This window comes from Prionailurus bengalensis, chromosome X, assembly GCF_016509475.1.
Source record: "Prionailurus bengalensis isolate Pbe53 chromosome X, Fcat_Pben_1.1_paternal_pri, whole genome shotgun sequence".
Lineage (NCBI taxonomy): Eukaryota > Metazoa > Chordata > Mammalia > Carnivora > Felidae > Prionailurus > Prionailurus bengalensis.
The window spans coordinates 60,160,464-60,173,377 of record NC_057361.1 but is presented as its reverse complement, the minus strand read 5'-3'; positions in this window follow the sequence as shown (position 1 = coordinate 60,173,377).

Below are 12,914 nucleotides of genomic sequence, written 5' to 3'. Positions count from 1 at the left end.
GAATAACCATGTGAAATGTGAATGGTAAATACACTAATTCAAAGGCATATAGTCAGAGTGGATAAAAATACAAGACCCAACTCTATGTTATCTAAAAGAAACAGAATTTATACATAAAGGAAAGAAGAAAAGTCCCAGATCAATGATGTCATATTCCACTTTGGGAAAGGAGGGAAAATTCAGGGGCACCTGGGTGGGTCAGTCAGTTAAGCGTCTGACTTTTGATTTTGGCTCAGGTCATGATCTCACGGTTTGCTAGATGGAGCCCTGCATCGGGCTCTGAGATGACAGCCTGGTGCCTGCTTGGGATTATCACTCTCCTCTCCCTCTGCCCTCCCCCATTCTCTCTTCCTCTCTCTCAAAATAAATAAGTAAACATTAAAAAAAAAGGAGGGGAAATTCAAACCAAGGTAAAGCCAAATCCAAACCAAAGTAAAGAAAGGGAATAGTAAATATCAGAGCAGAAAATAGGAAAACAATAGAGAAAATCAATGAAATAAAAGCTATTTACTTTGAGAAAATTAATAAACCTAATAAGCCTTTAGGTTGACTGTTCAGGGAAAAGAGAGAGAAGACACAAATTACCAATATCACAATGAAGCAGATGACATCAAGACAGAACCTACAGATATTAAAATGGTAATAAGGAAATATTGTGAAAAAACTCTATGCCAGTAAATTTGACAACTTGGATAAAATGTACAGATTTCTTGAATCATACACACTACCAAAGTTCATTCAATAAAAAATACATAACCTGAAAAGTCTTGTATTTACTAAGGGAACTGAATTATAATTACAAATATTCCCACAAAGAAAACAGCAGATAGGCCCACTGGTGAAATGCCCCAAACCCTGAAGGAACAAATAGTACCAAGGTAACATAAGTCCTTTCAGATAACTTCATTGTAATGTTCATACTCATTCTATCCATGCCAGCATCACTCTGACACCAAAATCCAGAAAAAAAAGACATTAAAAGAAAGAAAAAGTATAGACCAACATCAGTCATGGACAAGATGGAAAATTACTAAGCAATATGTTAACAAATAAAATCTAAACAATATATCTTTTAAAAATAACACATCATTAGCAAATGGGGTTTGTCCTAGGAATATGAGGTTCACCTGTCTTTCAAAAATCAGACAATGCAATTCACTATGTTAACAAACTAAAATCAGAGAAACCATATGATCATCTCAACAGAGCATTTACACAATCCAACACCATTCCATGATTAAAGCTGTCACCAAACTGGGAAGAGAAAGGAGCTCACTCAACCAGACACTGGACACTTATAAATATCCTATAGCTAACATCATACTTAACAGTGAAAGACTGAATTATTCCCTCCTGAGATCAGGCACAAGACTGATGTCCACACTCACCACTTCTATGAAGGGTCTTGCCAGGGAAAAAAGGCAGAAAAGACAAAAGGCACCCAGATTGGAAGGGAAGAAATAAAACGATCTCTCTTTGAAGATGTCATGGCCTGATACATGTAAAATCTTAAGGAACACACACACACACACACACACACACACACACGCGCGCGCGCGTAACTAGATTCAGAGTTTAGCCAGGTTGCAGGACATGATACAGCATCAACATGCAAAAGTCAGTTGTATTTGTATATAATGTAACAAGTGGTGAAAAATTGAAATACATTTTCAACTACGTCAGAAAATGTTGAACTATGAAATACTTAGGGATGAAACTACTGTTGAGAGAAATTAAAGGAAACACAAGTAAATGGAAAGATATTTCGTGTTCATCGCGTCAGGAAATGCAATGTAATTAACATGCCTGTTCTCTCCAAATTCATCTATAGAATCAACACAATGCCATTCAAAATCCCAGAAGGAATTTTGTGTAGAAATTGACAATAATATTCTAAATTTCATATGGGATTACAAAGGATGTACGACAGCCAATATAACCTTAGAAAAGAAGAACAAAGATGTAAAGTTAACACTACCTTATTTCAAGACTTACTACCAAGTAACAGTTATCAAAAAACTGTGATATTGGTGTAAAGAAAGACAAATGGGTCATTAGAACAGAAGAGATGATGCAGAAATAAACCCACCCATGTAAGGACAACTAATTTTTGGCATAGACACAAAGGCAATTCAGTGTAGAAAGTATCATGGTTCAAGAAGTGGTGCTAGCACAATCAGATATTTCTATTCCCCAGATGTGGGCATCCATCAATACCTCATACTATATATGGGCAAAAAATGACTCAAAATGGATCACAAACCGAAATGTAAGCTTACGAAAATTCCAGAAAAAAACAAACAGAAATCTCTTCTGACCTTGGGTTAGGCCAAGCTTTCTTAGGTACAACATAAATCCGATCAAGGGCTGTTATCCAGAATATAAAGAGAGAACTTTCGAAACTCAATATGAAGGAAAAAAAAAAAAACAACCAAGCTAGATGTGGGCAAAAGATTAGAACAGATGGTTCACTAAAGAAGATACGTGGATGGGAAATAAGCACAGGGATGCATGTTCAACACCACAGGCCATTAAGAAGATTCAACTAAAAACCAAATTTTGATACCGCATTTAAAAGAATCTCCATGAAGAGCAATACCTATATCGAACAAAACTGGACTTTAAAACAAAGACTGTAGCAAGAGACAAAGAAAGAGGTTATATAATAATAAAAGGCACAATCCAACAAGAAGATATAACTATTGTAAATATTTATGCATCCAACGTGGGAGAGCACCCAAATACATAAAACAGTCAATAACAAACATAAAGGAACTAATGGATATAGTAGGGGATGTTAACACCACACTGACATCAATGGACACATCATCTAAGCAGAAAATCAACAAGGAAACAATGGCTTTGAATGGCACACTGAAACAGATGGATTCAACAAATATATTCAGAAAATTCCATCCTAAAGCAGCAGAATACACATTCTTTTCAAGTGCACGTGGAACATTCTCCAGAATAGATCACATATTAAGCCACAAAACTAGCCTCAACAAATTCAAGATGATCAAAGTTATAACATGCATCTTTTCTGACCACAAACTTTGAAATGAGAAGTCAGCCACGAGAAAAAAATCTGAAAAGACCACAAACACATGGAGGCTAAATAACATGCTACTAAACAATGAATGGGTGAACCAGGAAATCAAAGGAGAAATCCAAAAGTACATGGGAACAAATGAAAATGAAAACACAATGGTCCAAAACCTTTGGAATGCAGCAGAAATGGTCCCAACTGGGAAGTTTCTAGCAACACGGGCCTACATCAAGAAGCAAGAAAACTTTCAAATAAACAACCTAACCTTACACCAAAAACAAAGAACAAAGAAAACCCCAAACCATCAAAGGGGAGGAAATAATAAAGATTAGAGCAGAATAAAAAAAAAATACAGAAACAAACAAACAAACAAACAAACCAATCAAAACAAGGAAAGAAAAAGGAACAGGTCTATGAAAGCAGGATCTGGTTCTTTGAAAAACTCCATAAAATTGATAAGCCTCTAGCCACACTTATCAAGAAAAAAAGAGAAAGGACAGAAACAAAATCACAAATAAGACAGGAGAAATAACAACCCACACCTCAGAAATACAATCATAAGAGAATATTATGAAAAACTATATGCCAACAAATTGGACATTCTAGAAGAAATGGATGAATTCCTAGAAACATATAAACTACCAAAACTGAGATAGGAGGAAAGAGAAAATTTGAACAGACCGATAACCAGCAAAGAAATTGAATCAGTAATCAAAAAACTCCCAACGAACAAAAGTCCAAGATCAGACGGCTTCACAGTCCAACTTTATCAAACATTTAAAGAAAAGTTAATTTCTGTCCTTCCTAAACTATTCCTAAAAATAGAAAAGGAAGGGAAATTTCCTAATTCATTCTTTGAGGCCAGAATTATCCTGATTCAAAAACTGATAAAGGCACTGCTAAAAAAGAGAACTACCGGCCAATATCCTTGATGAGCATAGATGCAAAATTTCTCAATGAAATATTAGCAAACCAAATTCAACAATGCATTTAAAAAATCATCCACCATGATCAAGTGGGACTTATTCCTGGGTTGCAAGTGTGGTTCAGCATTCGGGAATCAATCGGTGTGATATAGCACATCAATAAGAGAAAGGATAAGAATCATATGATCCTTTCAACAGAAGCAGAAAAAGCAATTTGCCAAAGTTCAACATCCTTTGGGATGAAAACCCTCAAAAAATAGGTTTGCAGAGAACATACCTTAACATAATAAAGGCCATCTATGAAAGGCCTACAGCTAATATCATCCTTCATGGGGAAAACCTGAGAGCTTTTCCCTGAAGGCCAGGAAGAAGACAAGGATGTCCACTCTCACCACTTTTGTTCAACATAGTACTGGAAATGCTGGCCACAGCAATCAGATTGGGAAAACAAATAAAAGACATCCAAATCGGTAAGGAAAAAGTCAAACTTTCACCATTTGCACATGACATGATACTATATACAGAAAAACCTAAAAACTCCACCAAAAAATGGCTAGAACTGATAAATGAATTAAGTAAACTCTCAGGATACAAAATCAACATACAGAAATCTGTTGCATTTCTATACACCAATAATGAAGCATCAGAAAGAGACATTAAGAAAACAATACCATTTACAATTACACCCAAAATAATAAAATACCTAGGAATAAACCTAGTCAAAGAGGTGAAAGACCGGTACTCTAAAAACTACAAAACACTGATGAAAGAAATTGAAGATGACACAAACAAATGGAAGGGCGTACCATGCTCATGGATCGGAGGAACAAATATTGTTAAAATGTCTACAGTACCCATAGGAATCTACACATTTAATGCAATCGCTATGAAAATACCAATCATGTTTTCCGCAGAACTGGAACAAACAATCCTAAAATTTGTATGGAAACACAAAAGATCCTGAATAGCCAAAGCGACCTTGAAAAAGAAAAGCAAAGGTGGAAGCATCACAATTACGGACTTCAAGTTATATTACAAAGCTGTAGAGATCAAAAACAGTATGGGACTCACACAAAAATAGACACACAGATCAATGGAACAGAATAAATAAACCAGAAATGAACCTACAACCAACTGGTCGATCTTTGACAGAACAGGAAAGATTATCTGGTGGGAAAAAGAATGTCTCTCCAACAAATGGTGTGGGGAAAAGCAGACAGCAACATGCAAAAGGATGAAACCGGACCACTTTCTTACACCACACGCAAAAATAAATTCAAAATGGATCAATGACCTAACTGTGAGACCCCAAACCATAAAAAATCCTGGGACAGAACACAGCCATAACTTCTCTGAAACTGTCTCTAGCAACATCTTTTTAGATATGTCTCCAGAGGCAAGGGAAACAAAACCAAAAATAAACTACTGGGACTACATCAAAATGAAAAGGTTCTGCCAGTGAAAGAAACAATCAACAAAACTAAAAGACAACCCATGGAATGGGAGAAGATATTTGTCAGTGGCATATCCAATAGAGGGCTAGTGTCCAAAATATATAAAGAAATTTTAAAATAAAATCCCCAAAAGCAAATAACCCAATTAAAAAATGGGCAAAAGACACGAACAGACATTTCTCTACAGAAGACATGCAAATGGCCAAAAGACACGTGAAAAGATGCTCACCATCACTTATCATCAGAAAATGCAAACCAAAACTACAAGGAGATATCACCTCACATTGGTCAGAGTGGCTAAAATCAACAACACAAGAAACAACAGTTGTTGGAGAGGATATGGAAAAAAGGAAGCCTCGTGTACTGTTGGTGGGACTGCAAACTGGTGCAGCCACTGTGGAAACCAGTATGGAGGTTCTTCAAAACATTAAAAATAGGACTACCCTATGATCCTGCAATCGCCCTGCTGGGTATTTACTCAAAGAATACAGAAACACTAATTCAAAGGGATACATGCATCCTTATGTTTATAGCAGCATTATTTACAGTAGCAAGATATGGAAGCAGCCCAAGTGTCCATCAAATGATAAATGGGTAAAGAAGAGGTGGTATGTATGTATGTGTATATATGTACACACACACACACACACACACACACACACACACACTGGATTATTACTCAGCCATAGAAAAGAATGAAATCTTGCCATTTGCAATGACATGGATGGAGCTAAAGACTGTAATGCTAAGCAAAGTAAGTCAGTCAGTAAGACACCCTATGGTTTCACTCATATGGAATTTAAGAAACAAAACAAACAAGCAAGGTGAAAGTAAGAGGGAGAGAGAGGAAGACAAAGAGAGAGAGAGGCTATTAATTACAGAGAACAATGAATGATCTGATAGTTACCAGAGTGGGGCTAGGATGGGGGGATGGGTTAAATAGGTGATGGGAATTCAGGAGTACACTTATGATGAGCACTGGGTGTTGAATGGAAGCACAGAATCACTAAATTGTACACCTGAAAATAGTATTATATTGTATGTTAACTAACTGGAATTTAAATAAAAATTTAAAAAACAAAATAAAAATAAAAAGTAAAACATCAAACAAACATAAACGGAAAGAGCCTCATTGACCTGTGGGACATTATCGATTCACCAAACCTACATATAATTCGTGCCCCTGAATAATAAAAAGGGAGCAACGGACAGGAAAACATTTGAAGATACAATGGTAGAAAATGTTCCAAATATGAGGCAAAGCAAAACCTCACAGCTCCAAGATGGTCTTTGAATTTAAGACCCACCAGAAACCAATTGCCTTGAAAATAAAAATAAAGAGAAATTCTTAAAAGCAGGCTGAGAAAAATTAAGGCACATCACAGAAAAGGGAGCAAAGGTAAAAATGACATCTGTCTGCAAAAATAAAACATGGAATGATCAGGGCATTGCTGCATAAATTTGTTTGTCATTAATGCAGACTTTAATACAATAGAATTAACTTGATCTGCATGTGCTAACCTGTTCTGTGAACGTAGAAAGTTGCAGAAAATTGTGAAATGTATGATGCCACTTTGACCAAAAAAAAAAAAATAAGGAAATAAGAAAAAGAAAACTACTCTGGAAAATGTCAACCTGTTTCTATACATTTGTATGAGCCTAGTTTTATAGATTTTTATGAGCTTGAGAGAAATGTAAAGAGAAAAAACAAAAACAGACAATATTGTTTTGTGTAACCCCAGAGTCTGGGATTGGTGGAGGTTGTTTCTGGAAGCGGATGAATTGCCAACCGCTATTCATATATAAACTGTTCCACCTGTTTTAACAGCATATTTGTGTATATATATGCTGTTTTTGGGTATATTTGTGGTTCTGATAAACCAAAAGGAAGACATGTAGTGAAGAATAACACAGTGGTCACCAGTAGCAATTCTGGAATGAGACTGTCTTTCTTTGAATCAAATCCCAGACTCTGTCCCTTACATGCTGTGAGACCTTGGCAGGTTATTTAAATACTTGCTACCAAAGTTTTCCCAGGTGTAAAATGAAGATTATAATAACACCCATGTCATAAGTTGTTATAAGATTAAATTGTTTAATGATCAATTGCCTGGCAGCCATTTAGTGTGTGTGTGTGTGTGTGTGTGTGTGTGTGTGTGTGAGAGAGAGAGAGAGAGAGAGAGAGAGAGAGAGAGAGAGAGACAGAGAGAGACAGAGACAGAGAGAGACAGAGACAAAGAGAAAGAGAAAGAGAAAGAAAGAGAAAGAGAAAGAGAGAGAGAGAAAGAGAAAGCAGGAGAAGGGGGGAGTTTGATGCATAAGTCAACTATAAATCAAACTCAAATGCAGCATACCTTTTAGAAATTAACAGAATAAGGTAAAAGGGAGGATTTGAACTTGGTACTAGGATTAATCTCCTTCTAGTGGCCCAGCCTGCACTCAGTGAAGAAATGTGGCTCTGTGGTCAACATTGGAGATTCATTGAAAGGTAAAAGGCTGTCTTGCTTTTTCAAAGCAGAAAAGACTTGATTAGGTTTCCAGAAGTGGATGTAAATGATTATGAGTCTGATTAGAAGAGAAGCTATAAAGGAGGAAAAGAAGTTGAGGGAAGGGAAGGATAAGCATGGCAATATACTCATTTTATAGAAAATCAAGGTAAACTGACTAAGGTATATGCAAAAATCTGAGGGTTACAGATATTATTTAAAGTTAACTAGAGTCACCAATAGAGGAAACAAAAATCAAAAGAAGGTATAAAAACCAAGAGAGAGTGAGGGCAGACTGAAGACACCATGAGTTAAATTCTCCTCTGTAAGCAGAATGTGGTCACTTGATGATGTCTGAAGTTGATGAATTACTGAAATAGCAGATTAAGCACTTTATCTAGATTGTAAGAAGGTAACTTCCAGAACAATGGAAACAGGGATTGTTAAAATGGTCTACCCTAGAAAGCACAACAAGGGGTTGAGAAGTGATGGGGTCTCCAACCTTTGCTTTCATCATAAGCTCTTTTGTACTTTCTGGCCATCACTATTTTATTTATCATGTGCATGATTTCCTTTCATTTCTTTTTTTTCCATTTTTCTTTCGTTTTTCATTCTTTCTTTTTCTTTTCCTTATGTATTTATGTATTTATTTATGTATTCATTTGGAGATCAGGGTAGGGAGAGAGAGAGAGAGAGAGAGAGAGAGAGAGAGAGAGAGACCCCAAGCAGGCTCCAGGTTGTCAACACAGAGTCCAACGCAGGGCTCGATCTCACAAACCATGAGATCATGACCTGAGCCCAATTCAAGAGTCAGATGTTTAACCAACTGAGCCACACAGGTGCCCCTTTTTTTCCTTTTTTATTTAAAGATGGTTTTTAAAAGATGGTGTGTATGTTTGGGAGAAAATCCCATGGTTAGCTGTCATGACCTTAGCAAGACTTTACCATATGGAAGGAGATTTCATTTTACATTTATTATACAGATTGGGAACTTAAATTGCTCAACAACTCATAGTACTGAGAATCAGCCACTCACACGTCCATAACCCATAAATGTGTCGCAGCATAATTGTGAATGTTGAAAGCAGTGTTCCAGAGATGTCACGGAGACATCAAAATACATTCAGTATCCTACAGCACTTGGAGGAATGTATTATCTTACAGTAATTTATGTTCAAAATGTCCCCCAAAAGGGTGCTTGAAGGGATGCATAGCAGTGGAGGGAAACTTCACTCATGACTCAATACCCTATATTGCTGAGATAGTATTATCAAATCTTCTGGGTGGTGTTCTTGACGACAGAAAAATGGCATGCTTTCATGCGTTGACTCGTGAAGTCCTTGGAGCTCAGGAAGAGTAAATAGATGGATTGTAGAAAGTTTCTAAGCCCAGGGTAACTGAATGAGGGTATAAGAAAAGTGAGCTCAGGCTGGCAAATCAGGCAGTTGCGTAGAGTAAAATCCAGCTCTAAGCTGGACTGTCACTCAGAGGATCAGACTCGCTCTGAACTGACACTTTGCTCCTGGTTAGAGAGAAAAGGCCAGGCTTCCTTGGACATCAGAAAGGAAAGACACTGGGCCTTCAAAAACGAGCTAAACAAGGATATCCTCAAGATGGAAGGAAGTGACATTAATAAGGAATCTCTTGTGTTGGGCATTGAATGCATGCCAGGCACTGTGAAAAACATTGTCCGTATATTATCACTTTTCATCCTTATAACTATCCCCTTGTATGGATGAAGACGCCAAAGCTAAGGAAACAAACGAAAAAGGTAAAGGAACTTGAACAAGGTAAGCACAGCTAGGAAGTCATGGCCTGGGGCATATCTATAGGTATATTTTTGTAAAACCATGTCTGTAAACTGCCTAAGATCATGACAATGAAGGGCATTAGTTAAAATTGTCAGCATACTTTGGAAGGAGAATTGATTCCCAGGGACAAAAATACCTGAAACACTATATAAAAATCATCAGTCAAGAGACCCCTTGTTCTTGGCTTCTAAGTGGGGCTGGGGCAAAACTACTTGTTATAAAGGAAATTTCCTAAGAACCTGAATTAGAGTTTCTGAAATTCAAACTCAGAGCACATACTGAGGTTCCAAGTGGTTAAGTGTTTTGCTCTGGGATTCTGCCTACAAGTCCATTTGACTCCAAGGCCCATCTTCTTTGAGGAATCTAGGCCCAGGAATTTAGGCCTATACAATAACTGGTGGGAGTATAGGCTTCTTCATTTCTCATGACCATCCTGAGCCCAAATATATCACCAATTATGTTCCCTTTTTGCAGACCTTGTCTGCTTCTGAGGGACAAGGAGCAAAGGGTCATCAAAGAAATGCTCGACCTCAGGGAAAGAGTGAGGGGTAAGAGGAGAGAAAAAGAAACAAGAGGAAGAAACTGAAGACTTGCTTGTCTCTTGCCTTTAGTTACACCCCGAAGTGACTTAGGCATGTGCCCTATTGAGGTTGAGGGAGGTGGGCCGGGGGACAGAGGGGAATGCGGTTGGGTAGGGTTCCAAAGGGGATGGCAGCTATGTTTTGGGTTTTTGTTGTTGTTGTTTGTTTGTTTGTTTGTTTTTTCATCCTAAGTGACGTGTGTTTGGGTGAGCGTTCTGTGACCCGCTGTAACTTTCTGTATGTTAAAAACCTGTTCATGATTTCAAAAGTATAGAGAAAGACAGATTGAGGTAGCCAGAAGCCCCCAAAAAGAATCAAGCTTGGATCCTGGAGTAGACAGTCAAGAGTATTCTGAGAAGTCCCACAATGATCAGGATATAGAAAAGTGAGAATGGGGAGGGTGGCAAGGGCTGAGTCATGCAGCTCATTATATTTAAGCCACATTGAGGAGGTTGTACTTTAGTCAAAGTGAAATGGGAAGACATTCTGGGGTTTTGAGTAGCGGAGGCAAGAAAAGCCATTTATTTTTCAGAAAGATCAGTCCGGCTACTGAATGGAGAAGGCAGTTTGGTGGAAGCAGGCGACCAGTTAGGAGGCTATGTCAGAGCCCGTGACAGAGGTAATGGTGGACTCCAGTTGATTTGGAGAGGTTCAAGTGGTGTTTGGAAGTAGAGGTGATACGAATTGCTGAAAGATGGGAGAGTGACCAGAGGAAGATGTGGGAGAGGAAGGAAATAGGGGTGCCTCTTCATTTTTGTTTCATTTGAATACCTGGATGGGTGGCTGTGCTATTCGTGGAAGGAGCAAAGTTAGGCAGAGTAGGAATTGGGAGGTGAGAGAAGTTCAGGAGTTCCATTTTTGGCATTTAAGGATGAAATGTCTATGGGACATCCAGGTGGAGATGTCAAATAGGCAGATGGATAAGTATGAGATCACAACCTCATATCTTCCCACCTCCCCCCGCCCTCCGCCACATACACAAATGGGACCAGGTACTGTTTCCTTCTCTGCAATTTACTTTTTCTCACTTAATAATAGCATATTTTGGAGGTCCCCGTAAATCAACCCATATGGACATAATTCATGCTTGCTTAATAATCCATGCGTAATAGTCCATGGACTGGCTACACTGAAATGTCTTCAGTCATTTCCCAAATGACGAGTGCTTGCTTTGTGTTCTAGTTTGCCCAATGTGAGCCTTTCTGTGATAAACGTGCTTCTGCGTATGTCCTGATGTCCTGGGACTCTTATTTCTATAGGCCGGATTCCTACTCCATCCCTGCCCCACACATCTGTCTTCCTTAACATTTCACTTTATAAGGATCCAAAGACCGTTTGCTAAATGTGTTGTATTTATTCAAGACAATATAATAATCATTGTTATGATTTGCTAAATAACAAGGGCACATCCAAACACTTTCCAATTCTTCATAAATAAAAGCCTAAGGCTGCTTTTTTGTTGGCCTGTGTCTCATAATTATTTTCATTTGTAGGAATTTCGGGGGCAGTGTGAATTGACAGAAACAATTTCCCTACCCCAAAATACAGTTATGTGTTCATTGTCTTTTCCCTGGGCATCCTTCCTATAGCTATGCCAATGAGAAATTCATGGGAAGAGACTTCTTTATGTAGATCACTGTTTTTGGTCTTTTTATTCATTTTTGTATGTGGAGTTGATCTGTCCCTCTCCCCATTGGTACCCCCATCCCCTACCTTCTTCCGTTCTTTTCTACTCTTTTCCCCTGCTCTCTGAACTGCATCCCCACCCCTTTCTATTTCTTCCTCCTGATAGGAAGAAGGAAGTGAGCCATATGAAATGGAAGACCAGTGCCGGCTCCAAACACTCTTGAAATGTCTCTGTATCTGAACCTATCTGCTTTTAAAGCTCTATTGAGAAATAAACAGAAAGAGAAGCTAAACCCTAGCACACAAAGTCTTTGCTGTGCCTCTTTAAACCAACCCCCATGCACGTGCAGTGGAAACAGGACCTGAGTGAGGACACTGAGGCTGGACCATGCAAGTCAGGTTTGGGGCCAGCCCTTTTACCACCCAGTCCTTCTCAAACTCTTCCCCTGGCTTATCATCCTCAACTGAACTTCTAAATGTTGGCATGTCTCAGGGAATAGTCTTGCACCTTCTTCCCTTCTAGCCCCGTTCCTGTTGCTGGAGGCTCAGGGGTCTAGGGATTGTCTTCAGGTTTGACAGGCTTGGGGATTTGCTGGACATAGCATGACTTCTTCAAACCCCTTTGTCCTGCTTTCTTACTGATTTCTGTTGGCTCTGTGGGCCAAACTGTAATCAAAGCTAGAGGAAGAGATATTGTGGAGCCCTGGTCCTTCAGTTGGTCCCACTTGACATTTCTGTCTCCTAACAATGGGTGGAGAAGTTGTTCTTGTCACCTGCATATCCCCTACCCCCCCAGCAATCATGGCTTCCCCACTTGGCCTCTGCCTCCTCGGGCCCCTCTTGGATGGCCACCTGGAATGGTGAGGCACAGCTCATCTGCCTCCTGCCTACAAGCAACCTAGACCTCCAAGAGATGGCTCTTAACAGCAGTGACAGTGATCACCTTGGTCAAACATCGGCTGTACAGCGTGTTTTTCCTAC